Consider the following 21,556-nt stretch of genomic DNA (forward strand, 5'->3'; position numbering starts at 1 on the left):
TGTCCCCTTCCAGAGGGGCAGCACGTGTCCCGACTCCCCCAGCTCCGGCCTGTGGCAGGGGGAGGCTGGGAGGCCGGGAGGCGTGGCCGGACACAGCTCTCCCATCTCAGGGCTCACAGTGCAACTAGGAGAAAGTGAAGACAAAGTCTGTGGCTGTCCCCCCAACACCCCCCGAAGTCATCACATCCCTGGGGTGTGACACACCCAGGAAGGCTGCGAACATCCTGGGCCTCCTGCCCATCCGCCAGGGCTCGGAGGTGGGCACGCGGCCCCCCTTCCACTGCTGCCCCGCCCTGCCCTCCCACCTCCACATTCCGGAGGCTCTGGTGGGTGGGGGTATCGTGAGTCTCTGGGACTCACACAAGAACAGACCCAGTTCTTGGCCACGCCACCCCCAAATCCTTACTCCTGAGCCAAGTTACAGTCCGTGGGCTCTCCAGGGGCCCTGGCACCCTGTGTGTGGTGGTGCCACTCAAAGAAAGGGAAGCCAGGAGTGAGGGGGTGTGGAGCGCTGGAGCCTGAGTTTGCAGGCATAAGGGGAGGCAGGCTGCTGTAGCTGGGGCTTCCTCTGCATGCGCCTCCAGGACGGGGCGGGGGGGGGGGCGGCTCTCTTGGTGGGTTTCATAGAAGGACGTTTGTTTCATTGCAGCATTGTTCCGATTCAGGAGGAATCATCTCTAAGGGGAAAGAACGCTGGAAGGGGAATTGAAACTAGGGAGCAGGACTGTCTGGGAGGCAGGCGTGACCTTCCTAGAGTAACTCCTGTGTGGACCCTAACTCGGTGGTGCCAGGATGGGAAGCTCATTGTTCTGCACCAAGACCTCTCCACACAGGTAACACTGAAACAGGATGCTTAGCCAGCGACGGGGAGGGTGTGTGCGTGGGAGTGAGTGAGTGAGTGTGTGTGTGTGTGAGAGAGAGTGAGTGTGTGTGTGTGAGAGTGTGTGTGTGAGAGTGAGGGTGTGTGTGTGTGTGTGTGCGTGTGAGTGAGTGTGTGTGTGAGAGAGAGAGTGAGTGTGTGTGTGTGAGTGTGTGTGTGTGTGTGAGAGTGAGTGTTTGTGTGTGCGAGTGAGTGTGTGTGTGTGCGAGAGAGAGTGTGTGTGTGAGAGAGAGTGTGTGTGTGTTCAGAATGTGTGTGTGTGTGTGCGAGTGCAAGTGAGTGTGTGTGTGTGTGAGAGAGTGTGTGTGTGAGAAAGATGTGTGTGTGAGAGAGTGTGTGTGTTTTTGTGTGTGTGAGCGAGTGTGTGTGTTGAGTGTGTGTGCATGTGTGTGCAAGAGAGTGTGTGTGTGAGCTAGTGAGTGTGTGTGTGTGAGTGAGTGTGTCTGTGTGTGTGTGAAAGTGAGTGTGTGTGTACGAGTTTGTGTGTGAGAGAGAGTGTGTGAGTGTGAGAGTGTGTGTGAGAGAGAGTGTGTGTGTGTGCGAGTGTGTGAGTGTGTGAGAGAGTGTGGGTGTGTGTGAGAGAGAGAGTGAGTGTGTGTGTGTGTCTGTGAGAGTGAGTGTGTGTGTGCGAGTGTGTGAGTGTGTGTGTGTGTGAGTGTGTGTGCGCGAGTGAGTGTGTGAGAGAGTGTGTGTGTGAGAGTGTGCGCGTGTGTGCGACTGAGTGTGTGTGTGCAACTGAGTGTGTGTGTGTGAGTGAGAGTGTGTGTGTGTGTGAGAGTGAGTGTGTGTGTGTGTGTGTGTGTGCTGCAACAGAGAGAGAAACAGACCAACACAGGGAGTCAGAGGAAGACACACAAAGAGAGAGAGGGAGGGGCAGAGACTGACGAGGAAGGACACACACACAGAGGTCAGAGACAGAGACAGAGAAACCGGGTTTCGGCTAAGCTGCTCGAAGCCCCACCACAACCACAGTTTGAGGACTGAGGTAGTCTGCCCGCCACGCTGCTGTCTCTGTTGGCATTGCTGTCCTTCACCTCAGGGAATGACAAGGGACCTGCCTCCTGATGGGCGTGTGGCGGAGTTGCACTTGAGTCCCAGGCAGCTTTTCAGGGAGCCATCCGCACGCCCTTGGTCCTGCCGGTGGGTCCGCATGGGTCGCACCAGCTGGGCACCACGGAAGGCCTTGGGCTGCCCACCCCCCAAAACAGCCTCTTGAAGACATCCCACTTGAGCGCCTCCAGCCACAGACAGAAGCATCTGCTGTCTTTTATCCCAGTAACAACAGCAGCACTGGGCGTGGGGCAGTACGTCAACTCTCCAAGACCATTTTCCACTCGGCAGCCACGGTCTCTGACATCGCAAGCAGCACTGGGGTCGAGGTGGACAGAGGGAAGCAGAGGAAACAGAGAGGAGAAGAAACCGAAAAACATATCTTCTCTTCTAGTATTTTCCGTAGTCCACTGCTTCCAGGTACCAGCTGTGTGATTCCAGCAAATTGTTTCAACTTTTTCCCCATTAAGTTCCTTGGGCAGCACCGCCTGGGTGGCTGAGGGTTCAGTGGAGCTACTGGACCTGTCCCCTCCTTCCTCTGTCCCATCAGCCTCGGTCCCCTCCCTCCTCTGTCCCCTCCCTCCTCTGTCCCCTAGCTCCTCTTTCCCCTCCCTCCTCTGTTTCCTCCATCCTCTGTCCCACCAACCTCAGTCCCATCAGCCTCTCTTTCATCAGTCTCTGTCCCATCAGCCTCTGTCCCCTCCCTCCACTGTCCCTTCAGCCTCTGACTCCTCCCTCCTCTGTCCCATCAACCTCTGTCCCCTCCATCCTCTGACCCTTCAGCCTCTGACCCCTCCCTCCTCTGTCCCATGAGCCTCTGTCCCATTCCTCCTCTGTCCCATCAGCCTCTGTCCCCTCCCTCCTCTGTTCCCTCCCTCCTCTGTCCCATCAGCCTCTGTCTCCTCTCCCCTCTGTCCCCACAGCCACTGTCCCCTCCATCCACTGTCCTATCAGCCTCTATCCCCAACCTCCTCCTCTTTCCCATCAGCCTCTGTCCCCTCCCTCTTCTGTCCCATCAGCCTCTGTCGCCTCCCTCCTCTTCTGTCCCATCAGACTCTGTCCCATCAGCCACTGTCCCCTCCCTCCTCTGTCCCATCAGCCTATGTCCCATCAGCCACTGTCCCCTCCCTCCTCTGTCCCATCAGCCTCTGTTCTGTCCCTACTTGGTCTCATCAGACTCTGTCCCCTCCCTTCTCTGTCCCCTCCCTCCTCTGTACCATCAGCCTCTGTCTCCTCCCTCCTCTGTCCCATCAGCCTCGATCCCAGGGTTGGGCAAACTTTTTGACTTGAGGGCCACAATGGGTTCTTAAACTGGACTGGAGGGCCAGAAAAAAAGCATGGATGGAGTGTTTGTGTGAACTAATATAAATTCAAAGTAAACATCATTACATAAAAGGGTACGGTCTTTTTTTTCAATAGATTTATATATTACAAACTGGCCTAATCCAGCCCGCAGGCCATAGTCTGCCCAAGGCTGCTCTATCCCCTTCCTCCTCCTCTGTCCACTCCCTCCGCTCTCCCATCAGTCGCTATCTTCTACCTCCTCCTCTGTCCCATCAACCTCTGTCTCCACCCTCCTCTGTCCATCAGCCACTGTCCCCTCTCTCCTCTGTGCCATCAGCCTTTGTCCCATAAGCCTCTGTCTCCTCCCTCCTCTGTCCCATCGGCCTTTGTCCCCACCCTCCACTGTCCCATTAGACTCTTTTCTCTCCCTCCTCTGACCCGTCAGCCTCTGTCTGCTCCCTCCACAGTCCCATCAGCCTCTGTCTCCTCCCTCCTCTGTCACATCAGCCTCTGACTCCTACCACCTCTGTCCCATCAGCCTCTGTCTCCTCCCTCCTCTAACCCATCAGCCTCTGTCCACTCCCTCCTCTGTCCCATCAGCCTCTGTAATATCCCTCATCCTCTGTCCCATCAGCCTCTGTTTCATCAGCCTCTGTGCACACCTTTCTCTCCCATCAGCCTCTGACCCATCAGCCACTGTACCCCCCCTCCTCTGTCCCATAAGCCTCTCTCACCTCTGTACTGTCCCTTCTCGATCTCATCAGCCTCTGTCCCATCCCTTATCTGCCCCCTCTCTCCTTTGTCCCTTCCCACCTCTCTCCCATCCCTCCTCTGCCCCATCAGCCTCTTTCCCCTCCCTCCTCGGTCCCAAGAACCACTGTGTCCTCCCTCATCTCTCTCTTCATCCTCTCTCCCTCTGTCATCCTCTGTCCTATCAGCCTCTGTCCCGTCCATCCTCTGTTCCATCAGCCGCTGTCCCATCCCTCCTCCTCTGTCCCATCAGCCTCTGTTCCCTCCTGCCTCCCCCTTCCCATCAGCCTCTGTCCACTTTCTCCTCTGTCCCATCAGCCACTCTCCCCTCCCTCCTCTGTCCCATTAGCCTCTGTCACCTCTGTCCTCTGTCCTATCAGCCACTGTCCCCTTCCTCCTCTATCCCATCAGCCTCTGTCTCCTCCCTCCTCTGTCCCATCAGCCTCTATCCCAGGGTTGTGCATACCTTTTTACTCCATAGAAACAATGGGTTCTTAAACTGGTTGGAGGACAGATCAAAAGCATGGATGGAGTGTTTGTGTGAACTAATATAAATTCAAAGTAAACATCATTACATCAAAGGGAACGGTCTTTTTTTTCAATAGTGTTATTCATTTCAAAAGGGCCGGATCCAGCCCGCAGGCTGTAGTTTGCCTACAGTTGCTCCATCACCTACCTCCTCCTCTGTCCATCAGCCTCTGTCCCCTCCCTCCTATGTCCCATCAGCCTATGTCCCATTAGCCTCTGTACCCTCCCTTCCTCTGTCCCATCATCCACTGTCCACTCCCTCCCCTGTCTCATCAGCCTCTATCTCCTACATCCTCCTCTGTCCCATCATCCTCTCTCCACTCCCTCCTCTGTCCCATCAGCCTCTATCCCCTACCTCCTTCTCTGATCCATCTGCCTCTGTCCCCTCCCTCCTCATCTGTCCAATCAGCCTCTGTCCCCTCCCTCCTCTGTCCCATCAGCCTCTGTCCCCTCCCTTCCCTGTCCCATCAGTATCTGCCCCCTCCCTTCTGTGTCCCATCAGCCTCTGTCCCATGAACCTCTGTACCCTCACTTCCTCTGTCCCATCATCATCTGTCCACTCCCTTCTCTGTCTCATCAGCCACTGTTCCATCAGCCACTGTCCCATCAGCCTCTGTATCCTCCCTCCTCTGTAAAAGCAGCCACTGTCCCCTTCGTCGTCTGTCCCATCAGCCTCTCTCCCCTACCTCCTCCTCTGTCCCATCAGCCTCTGTCCCCTCCCTCCTATCTCCCATCAGTCTCTGTCCCCTCTCTCCACCTCTTTCCCATCAGCCTATGTCCATTAAGTCTCTTTCTCCTCCCTCCTCTATCCCATCACCCTCTGTCCACTCCCTCCTCTGTCCCATCAGCCTCTGTTTCATCAGCCTCTGAGCACACCTTTCTCTCCCATCAGCCTCTCTCCCCATTGTCTTCTGTCCCATCAGCCACTGTCCCCTTCCTCCTCTGTCTCAACAGCCTATGCCTCCTCTCTCCTCTGTCCCATCAGCCTCTACCCCCTCACTCCTCTGTCCCATCAGCCAGTGACTCCCCCCTCCTCTGTCCATCAACCTCTGTTTCTTCCCTCCTCTGTCCCATCAGCCTCTATTCCCTCCCTCCACAGTCCCATCATCCTCTGTCCCCTCCCTCTTCTGTCCCATCAGCTTCTGTCTCCTCACTCCACTGTCCCATTAGCCTCTGTCCTTCTCTCCTCTGTCCCATCTGTACCTGTCCCATCAGCCTCTGTTTCATCAGGCTCTGTACACACCTTTCTCTGTACCATCAGCCTCTGTCCCCTCTCTTCTCTGTGCCATCAACCTCAGTCCCATCAGCCTCTGTCCCCTTCCTCCTCTGTCCCATCAGCATTTCTCCATTCAGTCTTTCTCCTCCCTCCTCTGTCCCTTCATACTCTGTCCCCTCTCTCCTCCTCTGTCCCATCAGCCTCTTTAATCTCCCTTGTCTTCTGTACCATCAGCCTCTGTCACCTCCCTCTTCTGTCCCATCAGCCTCTGTCCCATCAGATCTGTACCCTCTCTTCCTCTGTCCCATCATCCTCTGTCCACTAACTCCTCTTTCCCATCAGCCTCTATCCCCTACCTCCTTCTCTGTCCTATCAACCTCTGTCCCCTCCTCCTCTGTCCAGTCAGCCTTTGTCTCCTCCCTCCTCCTCTGTCCCATCAGCCTCTGTCCTCTCTCTCCAACTCTTTCCCGTCTGCCTATGTCCCATCAGCCTCTCTCTCCTCCCCCCTCTTTCCCATCAGCCTCTGTTCCCTCCCTCCTCTGTCCCATCAGCCTCTGTCCATTCAGTCTCTTTCTCCTCCATCCTCTTTCCCATCAGCCGCTGTCCACTCCCTCCTCTGTCCCATCAGGCTCTGGTCCTTACTCCTCCTCTGTCCCATCAGCCTCTGTCACTTCCCTCTGTCCCATCAGCCTCTGTCCCATCCTTCCTCCTCTGTCCCATCAGTCTCTGTCCCATTCCTCCTCTGTCCGGTCAGCCTCTATCTCCTCCCTCCTCTGTCCCATAAACCTCTGTCCATTCAGCTCTGTCTCCTCCCTCCTCTGTCCCATCAGCGTCTCTCTCGTCCCTCCTCTGTACCCTCCCTGCTCTGCCACCTGCCTCCTCGGTCCCCTCCCTCCATTCTTAGCTCCATATTCTGTCGAACAGCCTCTGTCCCATCAGCCTCTGTCCCCTCTCTCCTCTGTCCCATCAGCCTCTGTTTCATCAGCCTCTGTGCACACCTTTCTCTCCCATCAGCCTCTGTCCCCTCTCACCTCTATGAAATCAGCCTCTGTCCCATCAGCCTCTGTCCCCTTTCTCCTCTGTCCCATCAGCCACTGGTCCCTCCCTCCTCTGTTCCATAAGCCTCTGTCCCTTCCCTCCTCTCTCCCTTCAGCCACTCTCCCCTTCCTCTTCTGTCCCATCAGCCTATGTCTCCTCTCTCCTCTGTCCCATCAGCCTCTGTCACTTCCCTCCTCTGTCCCCGCAGCCTCTGTCCCATCCTTCTTCCAATGTCACATCAGTCTCTGTCTGCTTCCTCCTCTATCCCGTCAGCCTCTATCTCCTCCCTCCTCTGCCCCATCAGTCCTTTTCCTGGGGAGAAATGCCCGGTGCGTTGGCCAATGCCCTGGGTAGCTGTGCCAGACCAGCGTGTCTGCATCTAACGTGTAGGTAGAAAAGATGAGAGAAAGAGGGGTACAGAGAGTAGGATGGAGATAACACGGGGCCGGGGGCTGCATGAAGGGGGGAGGAAGAGGCGTCCATGGCGAGCGGAGGCATCTCAGAAGGAGGCTATGATGCCCCAGTTCCCTCAGCCACTGCGCTCACCGCATGGGAAGAACACTTGGGGAGGGAGATCTCGCTTTCCCTCCTGTGCTCTGCACTTAGAATGGCTTGGAGAACAGAGAGGGGCTCATTCCCTGACACAGCTGTGTGTCTGCACCATGTGACACGGTGAAGGTCACTTGGTTCCAAACAGCTTACACTTTCTCCGTATTTGCCCTGTACTCCGCTGATGTACTAGACTGCCCCATGTTTAGTGCTTTATAATGGTGCGCATAAATCTGCAGTTCGCATGGGGCAACAGGCTGGGTCATCTCTCCTCCTGGGCATCCGCTGGGCAGCGTGGAGGCCAGGCCTGACACGCCTGGCGGTCAGCTGAGACCTAGATGGGCCTGTGGCTGAAACACACTATGCAGCCTCCACCTGGGGCCAGACTCCCTGGTGACAAGGTGGCGGCTGGATCCCAAGGGTGAGTTTCCCGCCTGTGCCTCAGCCTGGCACAGAGGCCCTCGCACTTCCTACTCAGGGGCGCCGCCAGAAAGCTGCCTGGTTCCAAGGAAATGAGTTCCATTGAGATGAGGAACGCCAGGGTTTCATAAAGCATTTGGGACCACAAATAATGCAGCCCGCCGAAAACATTTATCTGGCCCGCCGGGTGGTTTGCCGCCACTGCCTGTCCTGCTTAGTAGCCAACTGGTCCCGTGCCCGCAGTGCACATGTGTGGAATGTCTGAGGGACAGTGAACTGGCCCCCTGTTTAAAATGTTTGAGGACCTCTGATCTAAAAGGTCTCCTGGTCTAATTAACATATTAACCTTTTATTAGTAAAGATGTTATGTGCAATGAACATTCATATTTCAAGAAAGACTTTTAAATATAATATTACATGTAATAAATGTTAATATTTGTAGGAAAAAAGATTAAAAATATAATAATATTTCCAAAACTATACTAACATAGTATATCACAAAAGTTGTAGGAAATATTAAAAATCTGCAAATAACAGGATTGCTTCTATTATATTCTAAAATAGTTTTTGTTCTTGCTCTATTTTCTGTTTAAAAGGATTTAAACGTAAGGCGGGAAACCATAACAATCATAGAAGAATCCATAGGCAGCAAATATCAGACATATATCCATAGGCAGATGAATCCATAGGCAGCAAAGTATCAGACAATCATCATCAGAGAGATGCAAATCAAAACGACAAGGACATACCATCTCACACCTGTCAGAATGGTTATCATCAACAAATCAACAAACACAAGTGCTGGAGAGGATGGGGACAAAAAGGAACCCTCTTGCACTGCTGTGGGAATGCAGACTGGTGCAACCACTGTGGAAGACAGTGTGGATTTTCCTCAAAAAATTAAAAATGGAACTCCCATTGGACCCAGTAATCCCACTTCTAGGACTACATCCCAAGAAATCTGAAACACCAATCAGAAAGGACATATGCACCCCTCTGTTCATAGCAGCACAATGTACAAGAGCTATGATTTGGAAACAGCCTAAGTGCCGCACTTAGCAGCTGAGTGGATTAGAAAACCGTGGTACGTCTATACAATGGAATACTACGCTGCCGTAAAAGAGAAGGAACTTTTACCATTTGAAACAGCACGGATGGACCTAGGGCGCATTATGTTAAGCAAAATAAGCCAGTCAGAGAAAGACAAATATCATGTGAGCTCACTCATTTGTGCAATATAATGAAAAAAGGATTGTTTTTTTAGTTTCTCTTTCTGAAAGTTCACTGTTGGTGTATAGAAATGCCTCAGATTTCTTGGGAGTTAATTTTGTATCCTGCTACATTGCCAAATTCGTGTATTAAGTCTAGTAGTTTTTTGATGGAGTCTCTAGGGTTTTGTATGTATAATATCATGTCGTGTGCAAGTAAGGACAGTTTTACTTCCTCTTTTCCAATTTGGATGCCTTTTATTTCTTCTTCTTGTCTAATTGCAATGGCTAATACTTCCAGTACTATGTTGAACAGGAGTGGTGAGAGTGGGCATCCCTGTCTTGATCCTGTCCTTAGGGGAAATGGTGTTAGTTTTTGTCCATTGAGTATGATGTTGGCTGTGGGCCTGTCATATATGGCTTTTATTATGTTGAGGTATGATCCTTCTACTCCCATCTTGCTGAGAGTTTTTATCAAAAATGGGTGTTGGATTTTGTCAAATGCTTTTTCTGCATCAATTGATATGACCATATGATTTTTTTGTTTCAGTTTGTTTATGTGACGTATCACGTTTATTGATATGCGGATATTGTACCATCCTTGCATCCCTGGGATAAATCCTACTTGGTCATGGTGTATGATCTTTCTGATGTACTGCTGGATCCGATGTGCCAAGATTTGGTTGAGGATTTTGGCATCTATGTTCATGAGGGATATTGGCCTGTAATTCTCTTTCATTGTGTTGTCTTTACCTGGTTTTGGTATTAGAGTGATGCTGGCTTCATAGAATGAGATTGCAAGTGTTCCTTCCTCTGGAATTTTTTGTAGTAGTCTGAGGAGGATAGGTTTTAGTTCTTCCTTGAATGTTTGGTAAAAACTCCCCTGTGAAGCCGTCTGGTCCTGGGCTTTTGTTTGCTGGAAGTGTTTTGATGACTGCTTCAGTTTCTTCCATAGTTATTGGCCTATTGAGATTTTTAGATTCTTCCTGCTTGAGTGTTGGAATGTTGTATTTTTCTAGGAATGTGTCCATTTCCTCCAGGTTGTCTAGTTTGTTGGAGTTAAGCTGTCCATAGTGTTTTTTAACAATCATTTGTATTTCTGTGGGGTCTGTTGTTATTTTGCCTCTATCGTTTTTGATTTTCTTTATTTGGATCCTCTCTCTTTGTTTCTTGGTGAGCCTGGCTAGAGCTTTGTCAATCTTGTTTATCCTTTCAAAGAACCAGCTCTTGGTTTCATTGATTTTCTGTATTGTTTGTTTGTGTTTTTTTGTTTGTTTGTTTGTTTGTTTTGGTCTCTATGTCATTTATTTCTGCTCTAATCTTTATTATATCCTTCCTTCTGCTCACTCTGGGGTTTTCTTGTTGCTCTCTTTCTAATTCTTTGAGTTGTAGAGATAGATGATTTACTACCATTTTTTCCTGTTTTTTGAGATAGGCCTGTAGAGCTATAAACTTCCCTCTCAGGCCTGCTTTCATTGCGTCCCATAGGTTTTGGATTGTTGTGTTTTCATTGTCATTAGTTTCCAGGATGTTTTTAATTTCTTCTTTGATCTCATTGGTAACCCAATCAATATTTAATAACATGCTATTCAGCTTCCAAGTGTTTGAGTATTTTCGGTTGTTTTTATTGTAGTTTATTTCTAATATTATGCTGTCGTGGTCTTAGATGATGCTTGGTATGATTTCAATCTTCTTGAATTTGGGGAGACTTTGTTTGTGACGCAATATGTGGTCTATTTTTGAATGCGTCTTATGAGCACTTGAGTCGAATGTATATTCCGTGGCTTTGGGGTGAAGCGTTATGAAGATGTCAATTAAGTCCATCTTATCTGGTGAGTCATTTAGAATTGCTATTTCTTTGCTGAGTGTTTGTCTAGAGGATTTATCCAGTGATGTCAGTGTTGTATTAAAGTCTCCTATTATGATTGTATTGTTGTCGATCTCTCCTTTGATATCTTTCAGGAGTTTTTTTATGTATTTGGGTGCTCCTGCATTGGGTGCATATATGTTTACCAGGGTTATATGTTCTTGTTGTATTGATCCCTTTAAGTATTATGAAGTGGCCTTCCTTATCTCTTGTTATGGCCTTCACTTTGAGGTCTATTTTGTCTGATATAAGTATTGCTACCCCAGCTTTCTTTTCCTTTCCATTTGCCTGAAAGATATTTTTCCATCCCTTCACTTTCAGTCTGTGTGAGTCCGTTCTAATGAGGTGGGTCTCTTGTAGACAGCAAATGTATGGGTCATAGTTTTTATCCATTCAGCCACTCAATGTCTTTTGGTTGGAGCATTTCATCCATTTAGGTTTAAAGTTATTATTGAAAGCTATTTGTTTGTAGCCATTTCTTTTTGTGTGTGTGGCTCTTTTCTTTCTGAGCTTTTTGTTTCTTCTTTTTACACCAGTCCCTTGAGCATTTCTTGCATTGCTGGCATGGTGGTGATAAACTCCCTTAGCCTTTTTTTGCCTGTGAAGCTTCTTATTTCCCCTTCAATTTTGAATGATAGCCTTGCTGGATAGAGTATTCTTGGATTCAGTCCTTTGCTTTGCATAAGTTTGTAAATTTCCGTCCAATCTTTTCTGGCCTGATGTGTTTCTGTTGAGAAATCATTTGATAATCTAATGGGAGAGACCTTGTATGTCACTTTCCGTCTCTCTCTTGCAGCCTGTAAAATTCTCTCTTTGTCCTGAACATTTGCCATGGTCATTATGATGTGTCTTGGTGTGGGTCTTTTCGGGTTCACCTTGTTTGGGACTCTCTGTACTTGTGTGACTTTTTTCTTCCCCACCTCAGGGAAGTTTTCTGATATTATTTCTTCGAATAGGTTTTCTAATCCTTGTTCCTCTTTCTGTTGTTCTGGCACCCCTATTATTCGTATGTTGTTTCGTTTCATGTTGTCCCAAAGCTCCCTTAGGCTCACCTCCTGTCTTTTAATTGATTTCTCCAAGTGCAGTACAGTTTGGGTGTGTTTTGCTTCCTTGTCTTATAATTCACTAATTCGGTCCTCCGCTTCTGCTAGTCTACTGTTGATACTTTCAATGGTGTTTTTTATTGCAGCTATATCACTCTTCATTTCTTCTTGGGTCTTACTTAAGTTGTTGATTTTTTCCTCTGTTTCTTCTTGCTTCTTGTATATGTTGTTGATTTTTTCCTCCGTCTGGTTTATGCACTCTAGGACCCTTAGTCTGAAATCTTTTTCTGTCATGCTGCATGCCTGGGTTTCACTTAGCTGCTTTTCTGGCGAGTCCTCCTTTTCTTTCCTTTGGGGGTTTCTCTGTCTACCCATGTTTGATCTCACTGCCATATCGAGACATTGAGTCATACAGTGGATGCTCCCTGGGTGGCAGTCGCTCCTTGGGCTGTGGTTGCTCCTTGGGTGGTTGCGGTAGCAGATGATTCACAGTTGGCAGCAGCTCCTCTGGTGGGTGCTGTTCACAGCTTTGGAGGCTCTTCTGGCTGGTGGGGGGAGATTCACATACAGCTGCTGATCCTCAGATGGCGTGGTGATCAGGAGGCTGCTGTTGCTTGGATTTGCTGCGTTGATTTCAGGGCACATAATACAACACAACAAGGCACACGTACCAGGCACAATTTCTCTAGTAGGTGGGTAATTACAAGGCAATTGCTGAATCAAGTGCAAAGTAGGTTCATAACTGAGCCAAAGTGACTCTCAGCTTCCAATAGCCAATTCTATGCTAAAGTTTTTACAGGCTGGGTTACTCTTCAATCTTCTCTTAAGGCTTCTCCTCGCTAGCATCTGTGTGTCCTCTTTCGGAAAATATCTATTTAGGTCCTTTGCCCATTTTTCGATTGGATTGTTTACCTTCCTTTTGTTAAGTTGTAGGAGTTCTGTGTAAATTTTGGAGAATTAACCCTTATTGGAGATAACATTGGCAAGTTTGTTCTCCCATGCAGTGGGCTTTCTTGTTCTTTTGGTTGATGCTTTATCTTTTGATGGAGTCCCGTTTGTTTCTTTTCTCCTTAGTTTCCATTGGCCTAGGAGCTGCATGGGTCAAGATATTGCAATACTTTATTTTAAAGACTTCAAATAAATTCAAACTTTGAGAAAATTTGATGTAGTTAAGTAATTCCATTAGTGTGTTGAAAACATTCAACCATTCAAACATTCCATTTTATACATAATTTTTTATATCTGCAGAATTCTAATTTCTCTTTTTAAAAGTCAATTTCTTTTGACTTAGGAGAAAAAGGGAGAGGGAGAGATAGAAACATCAATGATGAGAGAGAATCATTGACCACCTGCCTCCTGCACGCCCCACAGTGGGGACTGAACTGGGCGTGTGCCCTGACCAGGAATTGAACCGCAACATTCTGCTTCCTAGGTCGACGCTCCACCCCTGAGTCATGCCGGCTTGGCTAATTTCTCTTTTTTAAGTTCTATTTGAACATAATGTCGTGGTCATGGCTTGCTCTCCAGGTTGATGTTTAGTGAAAAGGCTCCAATTGGGAGTTTACAGGTTAAATGTATTATTTATTCAATTAGGAGTAGCCCCTGTCTATGGGCGCTGGCCTCTGTGAAGTCATGGTTCCCTCCTGCACATCTGCGCCCCTCCTGGAGGCTTCTAGCATTTAGTGTTTTCCTTCAGCAGTGACACGTGTTTACGACACTCTGACCTGTCGGGCCAAGCTCACCAGCACCCACAATTGAAGGCGCTCCCCATAACCTGCTCTACCCCCCTCCCCCAGGGTTCCTCTTCCAGCCCCTGTTCCTCAGAGTTTGATCTTTTCCATCTAGTGGCTTTGTGGCAGGTCACGGCTGCTGGGTCTCTGGGTCTTCCTTCCCAGATCCCACAGGACTGCGTCTGGCAGGCCTCCCTTCCGACTGCCCCTTCCACAGGGCTCCACGCCCCCACCTGGTGCTGCTCCCACCTCCTCCTCCAGGCTCAGCTGAGCTCCAGAATGAGGGCTGTGGGATGTGCAGCGCTGCAGACAGATGTGCGGTGCTCTGTTTCCAAGAGCTAGACAGCTGCTGGCTGAGGCGGTCCCCCTGGACTTAGAAGGTGAGAGAGTGGCTCACAGGCAGGTCCCAGTGCTGTGGCCGTTGCTCTGGGCTGCAGCCAGCAGTCCGCGTGGCTCTGTGCCAACCCTCCACACGCAGACCCGGTCTTACAGGGTATGTCCCGTGGCCGTGAGTGTCCTACCAGGTGTGCGTTGTTGCGCTGGTTTTAAAAGGACTGACTCTTTCAGCATAAACGCCTCAGCTGGCTGACAAAAAGGGTCCCTGAGAGGAGCGCGCTGCCACAATGGTCAGGTGTGTGCCATGATGATGCTGGGTCTGCTTCACTCCTGCAGGTCGGAGCTCCCTCTCTGGAGACCGCGCTGAGGAAGTTCCATGACATCTATTGAAAGGGAAGCGGAGGCACAGAGGGTGGCAGCCGGCTCACCATCCTTGCCCTTTTGTATGACTTCCACCTGGTACAGTCTCTCCGCATCTCCTACATGTTGGAAAAACTGACTGGAACTTACACAGAGAAAGATGAGGAACTGATCCTGTTCAGGCTGAGAAATGGGGATTTTCATTGAGAAAACACGATGCTATGTCCCTGGCAATGATCAGAGAGACCAGGGCAAAGCCAGCGGGGCAGGCAGCACGTTCCAGGACCAGACCAGGGACGGTGGGTCCCTCGACCTGCCTCCTAAGTGCCTAAGTGCGCAGATGCTGAGCAGCAGGTGAAATAAGTGGGGAAATGCTGTGTGCCATGCCCTAGCCATCTGTTATCGTGTGCTCCTGGGATGAAGATGTTTTTATCGTGAGTGTGTGAGCAAACCTTATTCCTTTACTAAAACTCGGGTCTTTTCTGAGTTAAGAATCGATTTAATTCACACTCATCTGTTCAACAAATGTTCACTGAGGAAGGCCGTGGGGCTGGGGGCTCAGGTGTCAGCGACCTGGACTTCTGGCTCAGCAGTGGACAGCAATGTGACCTGAGTCTTCCAAGCCTCAGTTTCCCCTTATAGAACACAGGGCTGAGCAGAGCTCCTGCCTCTTTTCCTTTTGTGCAGATCAGAGATAGGGGAGGGCAGGGGAGCCCCGAGGGATGTGTGAGGAGCAGGGAGAGGGTGCGTGTGGGGTCCACATGGGAGCAGGGCAGAGGCCATTGCAAGGACTTGGGCGTTGATCCTGGAGGCACCTGGAGGGTTCTGAGTGGGAAAATGGACTGGGAAGGGTTCGTGCTAACGGTCACCCTGGCTACAACGTAGAAGACGGAGGTGGTCAGGCAGAAAGACCCCCTTCAGGGGTCAGAGACGGTGGTGGGAGGATTAGCTCTGTGGTAGTGGACGTGGGTGTGGGAGAGGGTGTGGGAGTTGGAACTGACCAGGCGGAGAATGGGTGGGAGGGAAGGCGGGGTCAGCCCATGTTCTCAGCTGGGCCTTTAGTGGACAGCACTACATGCAGGAGACACAGGCTCAAAAGGGAGGACAGGACCATCCTGAAATCTGAAATGCTCACTGGGATGTGCTCTGGTCTGAGCCCTCTGAGGACGCACAGCCCTTAACATACGCAGTGGACACTGTGAATGGGTGGGTGTGATGCTGTGTGAATGCTCTCACTGAAAAGTGAATACTCGGAGAAATCTCAGACAGGGCTCTCTGGGAGGTCTCTGAATTGTGCTTGTGACTTTTCTCTCAGTGTGACATTCTTTCCAGTTGAAAAGTTAAAGAGTGTACAGGCCAGGGGTGGGGAAGGAATGGCCAATGTCGTGGAGAGGAGGGGTGGCTCAGAGCCCAGGGCCAGGAGGGAGGAGTGCAGGGAGGGGGGAGAACCAGTGGGAGGAGGGGGGTGGAAGGGAGCCGGAGAGGGAAGGGGAGCTCTGTGGGTAGTGGTCCAGGCCCCGGTGGAGGTCTGGCGGGAGTCCGGTGCCGGGTCATGTTAAAAGGCTGCAGAGGCTGGAGTGGGGATGGTCTGCCTGCGACCATTGGGTTTATCAGCAGTGGTGGCCACGTGCAGAGTTGGTTTGTTTCTTCCCAAGCTGAAGTGATGACCATTTGAAATGGATGGCTCTCTCTTTCTTTTCTTTATGTTTTTAAGGTTCGCTGTGTGCTGGAAACGATGTTGGTTCTGAAGAACTGTGGCATGCAGAGGATTCCGGGCTGTGAGCCTGAGCCTGTGGAGAAACGGAGGAAATTGCTAAGAGGGGAAGTGAGTGCCCTGTGGACGTGGACCCACCGTGGAAGGCTGGGAGGTAGTTGGAGCCGCGAGTCGGGTGCCCGGCCTGGTCAGCAAGAGTTGCGAGGGAGCAAATGGCAGCTGTGTTTCTGCGGTGAGACCCTGTGAGGGGCCCGTGTGCAGTGAGTCCCTGTGAGATCAGCATCCACCACACTTAGCCGGTGGTGCTGGACTCGGCTGTGCAGAAGAATCACCATAGACCTTCTGACCACTTTGGAAGAGGGCCCACCAGGACCGGAGGCGTTAGCCCAGCAGGAGAGGGGCTTGCCTATGTAACCTCCCCAGGTATGTTTACGTGGGGCCACAGCAGAGACCCACCACCCTCTCCAGTCAGGGCGTCCTCTACCCTTACTTCTGTATTCATTTTTTTGAGGAGAATTCTTATTTTATATATACTTTTATTGACTTCACAGAAAACTGGAGACGGAGCGCGAAAGAGAAACGCCAATGATGAGAACCATTGATTGGCTCTCTCCTGGACACCCCGCATTGGGGATGGAGGCCACAACTGGGACATGGGACCCAACCTGGAAGCCAACCATAACTGCCTGGTTCTGGTTCATAGGTTGACACTCAACCACTGAAGCAGGCCGACAAGCCTCGGGTGCTGGTAAACCTGCTTGTATAAAGAAAAGAATGGTATTGCTGGTTTAGTTAGCTTCAAGGTATTCTTTGAAATTATTGGAGAAGTTGCTAAGAATTGATAACTGAAAATTTGAGAATGACTTTCTACGACCTAATGGAACCCACTTTTTCTTTAAATCCTATGGCAAGGATGTGCTTATTGATTTGAGAGAGAGAATCATTGATGTGAGAGAAAAGCATCAATTGGTTGCCTCTCATACACACTCCCACTGGAGACTGAACGCCCAACCTAGGTATGTGCCCTGACCGGGAATTGAACCCACAGCCTTTCCGTGTAGAGAATGATGCTCCAGCAAACTGATCCACACCGGCCAGGTCGTGGACCAATTTTTAGGAAAGAAAACTTTCTGTGACTCCTAACCTTTGTGCATATCCGTGGTCCAAAATACAGCTCAGTCCATGGGAGTTCATGGGACACCTTGATGACTTTGAGTTGAGTGAATGAGATGCAATGTGTGCAATGTGCTCATCACTGTGCCAGGCTTGTGCTCACTCTTTTGTGGTTTCAGTTGGCCTCATCCTGTTTTCTGTGTCATTCTTATGTATTTTCCTTAAAAATAGCACTAGGTTCATAAATTTTGCATCGTTTCTCTAAAATGTTGGCCCTGGAAATGGGGAGCAGAGTTTGAAATTTTATCATCCAGTTTATATCTCATTGGCATAAGCTCATCAATTCAACTGTTCTTGAAATCTTGATTTGCATGATGATAAATAATTTTCATTATCTCAAGATTCCTAAAAGTATATGTTATTCGCTGTGTTCTCACTTCAGGTCACTGCATCTATAAATTTGTTTCCAGGTTAGATCACATTTCGTTGGACATGAATTGAAATCTCATCATGCTGCCCACAAATGAAGGCGGTTAGTTTTATGGAATAGCTTCTGTACGAGGAATTGATTGAGGTAGTTATGAAAAAGTAACCACTTTAGGTGGGATTTTTTTCAGTTTTGTTCTTTTGTTCGGGGCAGGAATAGACTGCTGGAGACTCGCTATGATTACAAGGAATATTAATGGTGCTCTGTTAACCATGATTGTTCTGTTCTAATGAGGGAAAGCACGTTCTGATCTGGTGGAGAGTTGTCCGCCCTGGGACATGGGAGCTAACAAGGGAATGCAGGCCACCCTCGTTTCTGAGAAAGGCCTAGATCAGCAACCTCGTTGCCTGTAATCTGGTCCCGGAGCCACCCGGCCTCTGCCAACACCCAGCCCGAGTAGCCTGTAACCTGTAACCACTATACCTTCCTACTTTCCCAGGCCTGAAATTTCTGCTTTCCCGTGGGATCTTTGTCCTTCTACCCAAGATAAGCAGCTGGCTTATTGGGGGTGGGGGACTGGGGGTATAGCAGACGTTTGTGGGTGACCTGCTGCTCTCTCCTTCTGCTGCATTCATGGAATAAATGATCTCAACCCTGTCTCTGCTTCATTGGCTCAAGGAGTGTCCAGCAGCCCGGACCCATTGCTTGTCCAGATTCACTTTCAGTAATTTTATAACAGTCATTGGAGCTGGATAATGAATCGAAATGCTAATCAGTACTCTCCCCCCACCCCCAATCTAAGTCCAAAGATTTCATCTACTTTAAACAATTTAAATTTGTCTTAAATTAAGAATGAGTTTTTTAATTAACCCAAGTAAACCATTACTAGTTTAGAAATAATTGATTGGCAGCCTAAATGTTTAAATTCTGTTCTGAGGGTGCCTGTATATTTGTTCTCTAAATGTCTTTCTTGCATGTGCTAATTTAGTACTCCTTGCACTGAAAGCTATGTACAAAGTCCTTTTGTTAAAATATTTTCCAGTCCAGCCGGCATGGCTCAGTAATTGAGTGTATCACTACGACCAGGAGGTCACCATTAGATACCCAGTCAGGGCATATGCCCTGGTTGGGGGCTTGATCCCCATTATGGGGCGTGCAGGAGGCAATTGATCAATGCTTCTCTCTCATCATTGATGTTTCTCTCTCGCTATCTCTCCTTTCCCCTCGGAACTCAATAAAGATATATTTTTTAAAAGTATATAAATTATAGCCCTAGTCAGTTTGGCTCACTGGATAGAGGGCTGACCTGGGGATTGAAGGGACCCAGGTTTGATTCTGGTCAAGAGCATGTACCTTGGTTGTGGGCACATCCCCAGTGGGGAGTGTGCAGGAGGCAGCTGATCGATGCTTCTCTCTCATCAATGATTCTAACTCTCTATCCCTCTCCCTTCCTCTCTGTAAAAAATCAATAAAATATGTATTTTTAAAAATATATATGTATATAAAATATTTCTCAAATATATAGCTTTACTTTGTTCATTTTTCTTATAAACTACACATTAGTGAGTGGTCTGTCAAATTGTTTTTTAGGCAATTGACTGGTGGACTTGAGGGGTCTTATGTATGAACTATTGACAGTCGATGGTGAGAATTTCCGAGCTGGGCTCTGTAGGTAAGACTTCACAAAATAAAATGATTGTGTAGTTCCCTGAAAGGAATGAATCAAATTTCTGTAATGTGGCTAATGGGAAAAAATAATTTTTTGAAACATAGACAGACATATCAGAATGAAGTGGTTAATTTCCATTTATAATGGTATAGGATCTCTAAACATAACCTTTATGTTTCTTTATATATTATGTGCCAGATAGATCTTAATCTTCATGGGGAGAGTGTCCTAATTTTTGCGTATTCCTAAAGCAGTTGGCATGGGGCATGAGCCTCTGGCAGAGCCGTTTAGAATGCTGGGCCTAGAGCAGTTTGGTTGGGGGGCCATGGAGACAGTGGAATGTTAGGTGCGGAGTTGGTGGGCGTGGAGTCGGTGGGCGTGGAGTTGGAGGGTGTGGAGTCGGTGGGTGCGGAGTTGGTGGTGCGGAGTTGGTGGTGCGGAGTTGGTGTGAATTGTCAGTGTGTGAAGAGTCGGTGTGAAGTGTTGGAGTAAGAAGAGTCGGTGGTCGTAGAGTCGGTGAGTGCAGAGCCTCTTCCTGTGTGAGAAGGGACTGTCCCTGCCTCCCCCTCAGGGCTCTTGTGAGGAGTGACTGTGCAAGGACAGAGGGCACCTGGCGCAGGGCCGGGGATGGGCAGAGAGACGGTGTCCAGGTGACTCCCGAGTCTGTGAGCAAACCCTTCCCGCTGCCAGGCTTTGACCAGAACCGTGTCCACTGGCGGCAGGTCCACGGCTTCCCTTCTACCAAGAACCTTGGGTTCTGGCCGGTGCAGGAAAGGGAACACGAGATGGAAAAGCAGGAGCTACCGTCCACTCCCAGTTGTTAGAACTATGTGTGGGGCCAGCCTGGGGAAACTGCCACCGAGAGCAAGGGACACGTTGGGTGCGTGCGTGTTCCCCAACTGTGAAGGCGCTCGGGGGAGACTCAGCCCAGTGGTTCTGGGAGGGCTCCTGGGCAGGAGCAGAGATGAGGGGAAAGAGCTGACCGGCTCCCCGTGTGAGCTGGGCCCTGGGACCGGAATAGGCCCTGTGGACTCCTCCCCTGAGGGGGCCTGCGAGGGACCAGCCATGGCGTCCCACACCCAGCATGTGCCTGACACCCAAGGGCCCATAGTACCATTTGCTGTGCCTTAGCCCTCATTTCCGGGAAACTGCCCAGGGCTGTTGATTTTCCAAGAGGTTGTGTGTGACCTGTTCACATAGGAACTGGGTGTTGAACAAAAACTCACCGGAGCAGCCATTTACTTCCAGCTCCCAGATCAGCGGAGTGACCGTGGAATTGAGAGGCTGAGGCTCAGCCCTCACACCTGGGATAGATCTTAGCCCCACCCCTTCCTAGTTTGGGAAACGGGCTCAGGGAAGTCCCGCGCCTGTCAGCAGGTGCGCTCGTCCAACCAGACGAGGCTGTGCATGTCAGACACTCTCACATCCTGTGTACAACAGATGGGGGCAGCTTTAGGTTTATGTGGTGCCCTTCTCTGATTTTCTGCTACTGGGTGGGGGCTGCTGCCGACACATTGACCTGCTACCAGCAAAGAGTCATATGCTAAGCTCAGTGGCTTAAGTGGGCACCAGTGAAGGCCCTCAAAAGAGACAGGGCCTGCCTGGCAGGGCCAATGCGCAGGTTGTGGGCTCCAAGCCCAGGGGTGGCTTGTGGGAAGCAGGCGATCAATGATTCTCTCTCATCATTGATGTGTCTATCTCTCCCTCTCCTTTCCTCTCTGAGATCAATAAAAGTATATTTAAAAGAAATATATATATATATACTAGCGGCCCAGTGCACGAATTCATGCACAATCGGGGTCCCTTGGCCTGGCCTACGGGAATTCGGCTGAAACTGGCTCTCTGACAGCCCCTGAGGAGTCCCAGATTGCGAGAGGGCATAGGCGAGGCAGTGGGACTCCACTGGTGTATGATGAGGGCGGGGAGGGACACAGGAGGTTGGCTAGTGGGGAGGGACCCTGGGAGGGCCCCAGGGCATGTCTGGCCTGTCTAGTTCAGCCCCAATCAGCCAGACCCCAGCAGCAAGCCAACCTGCCAGTTGCAGCGTAGGCCCTCCAGTGGTCAGTGCACGTCATAGCAAGCTGTTGAGTGGCCTTAGCATATCATTCGTGTATTATGCTTTCATTGGTTGAATGGATGACCGGACCCTTAGCATATTAGGCTTTTATTCTATAGGTTGTTAAAAAAAAAAAACAAAACAAACAAACGGATAGGGCCTGACTGCTGTGTTGCTTTCTGTAAGGATGGATGTAGGTGGGTGACTGGCAATAAGGGTTTCTGCTGGCAACTAGGATGTGGGCCGAGCTGTGATTTGGGAGTCCCTACGGCCTTTCCAAGACATGGTAAACCAGCTAAGGGGCCTGAGAGCCGCCCG

The sequence above is a fragment of the Myotis nattereri genome, assembly GCF_964212035.1.
Source record: "Myotis nattereri genome assembly, chromosome: 10".
Lineage (NCBI taxonomy): Eukaryota > Metazoa > Chordata > Mammalia > Chiroptera > Vespertilionidae > Myotis > Myotis nattereri.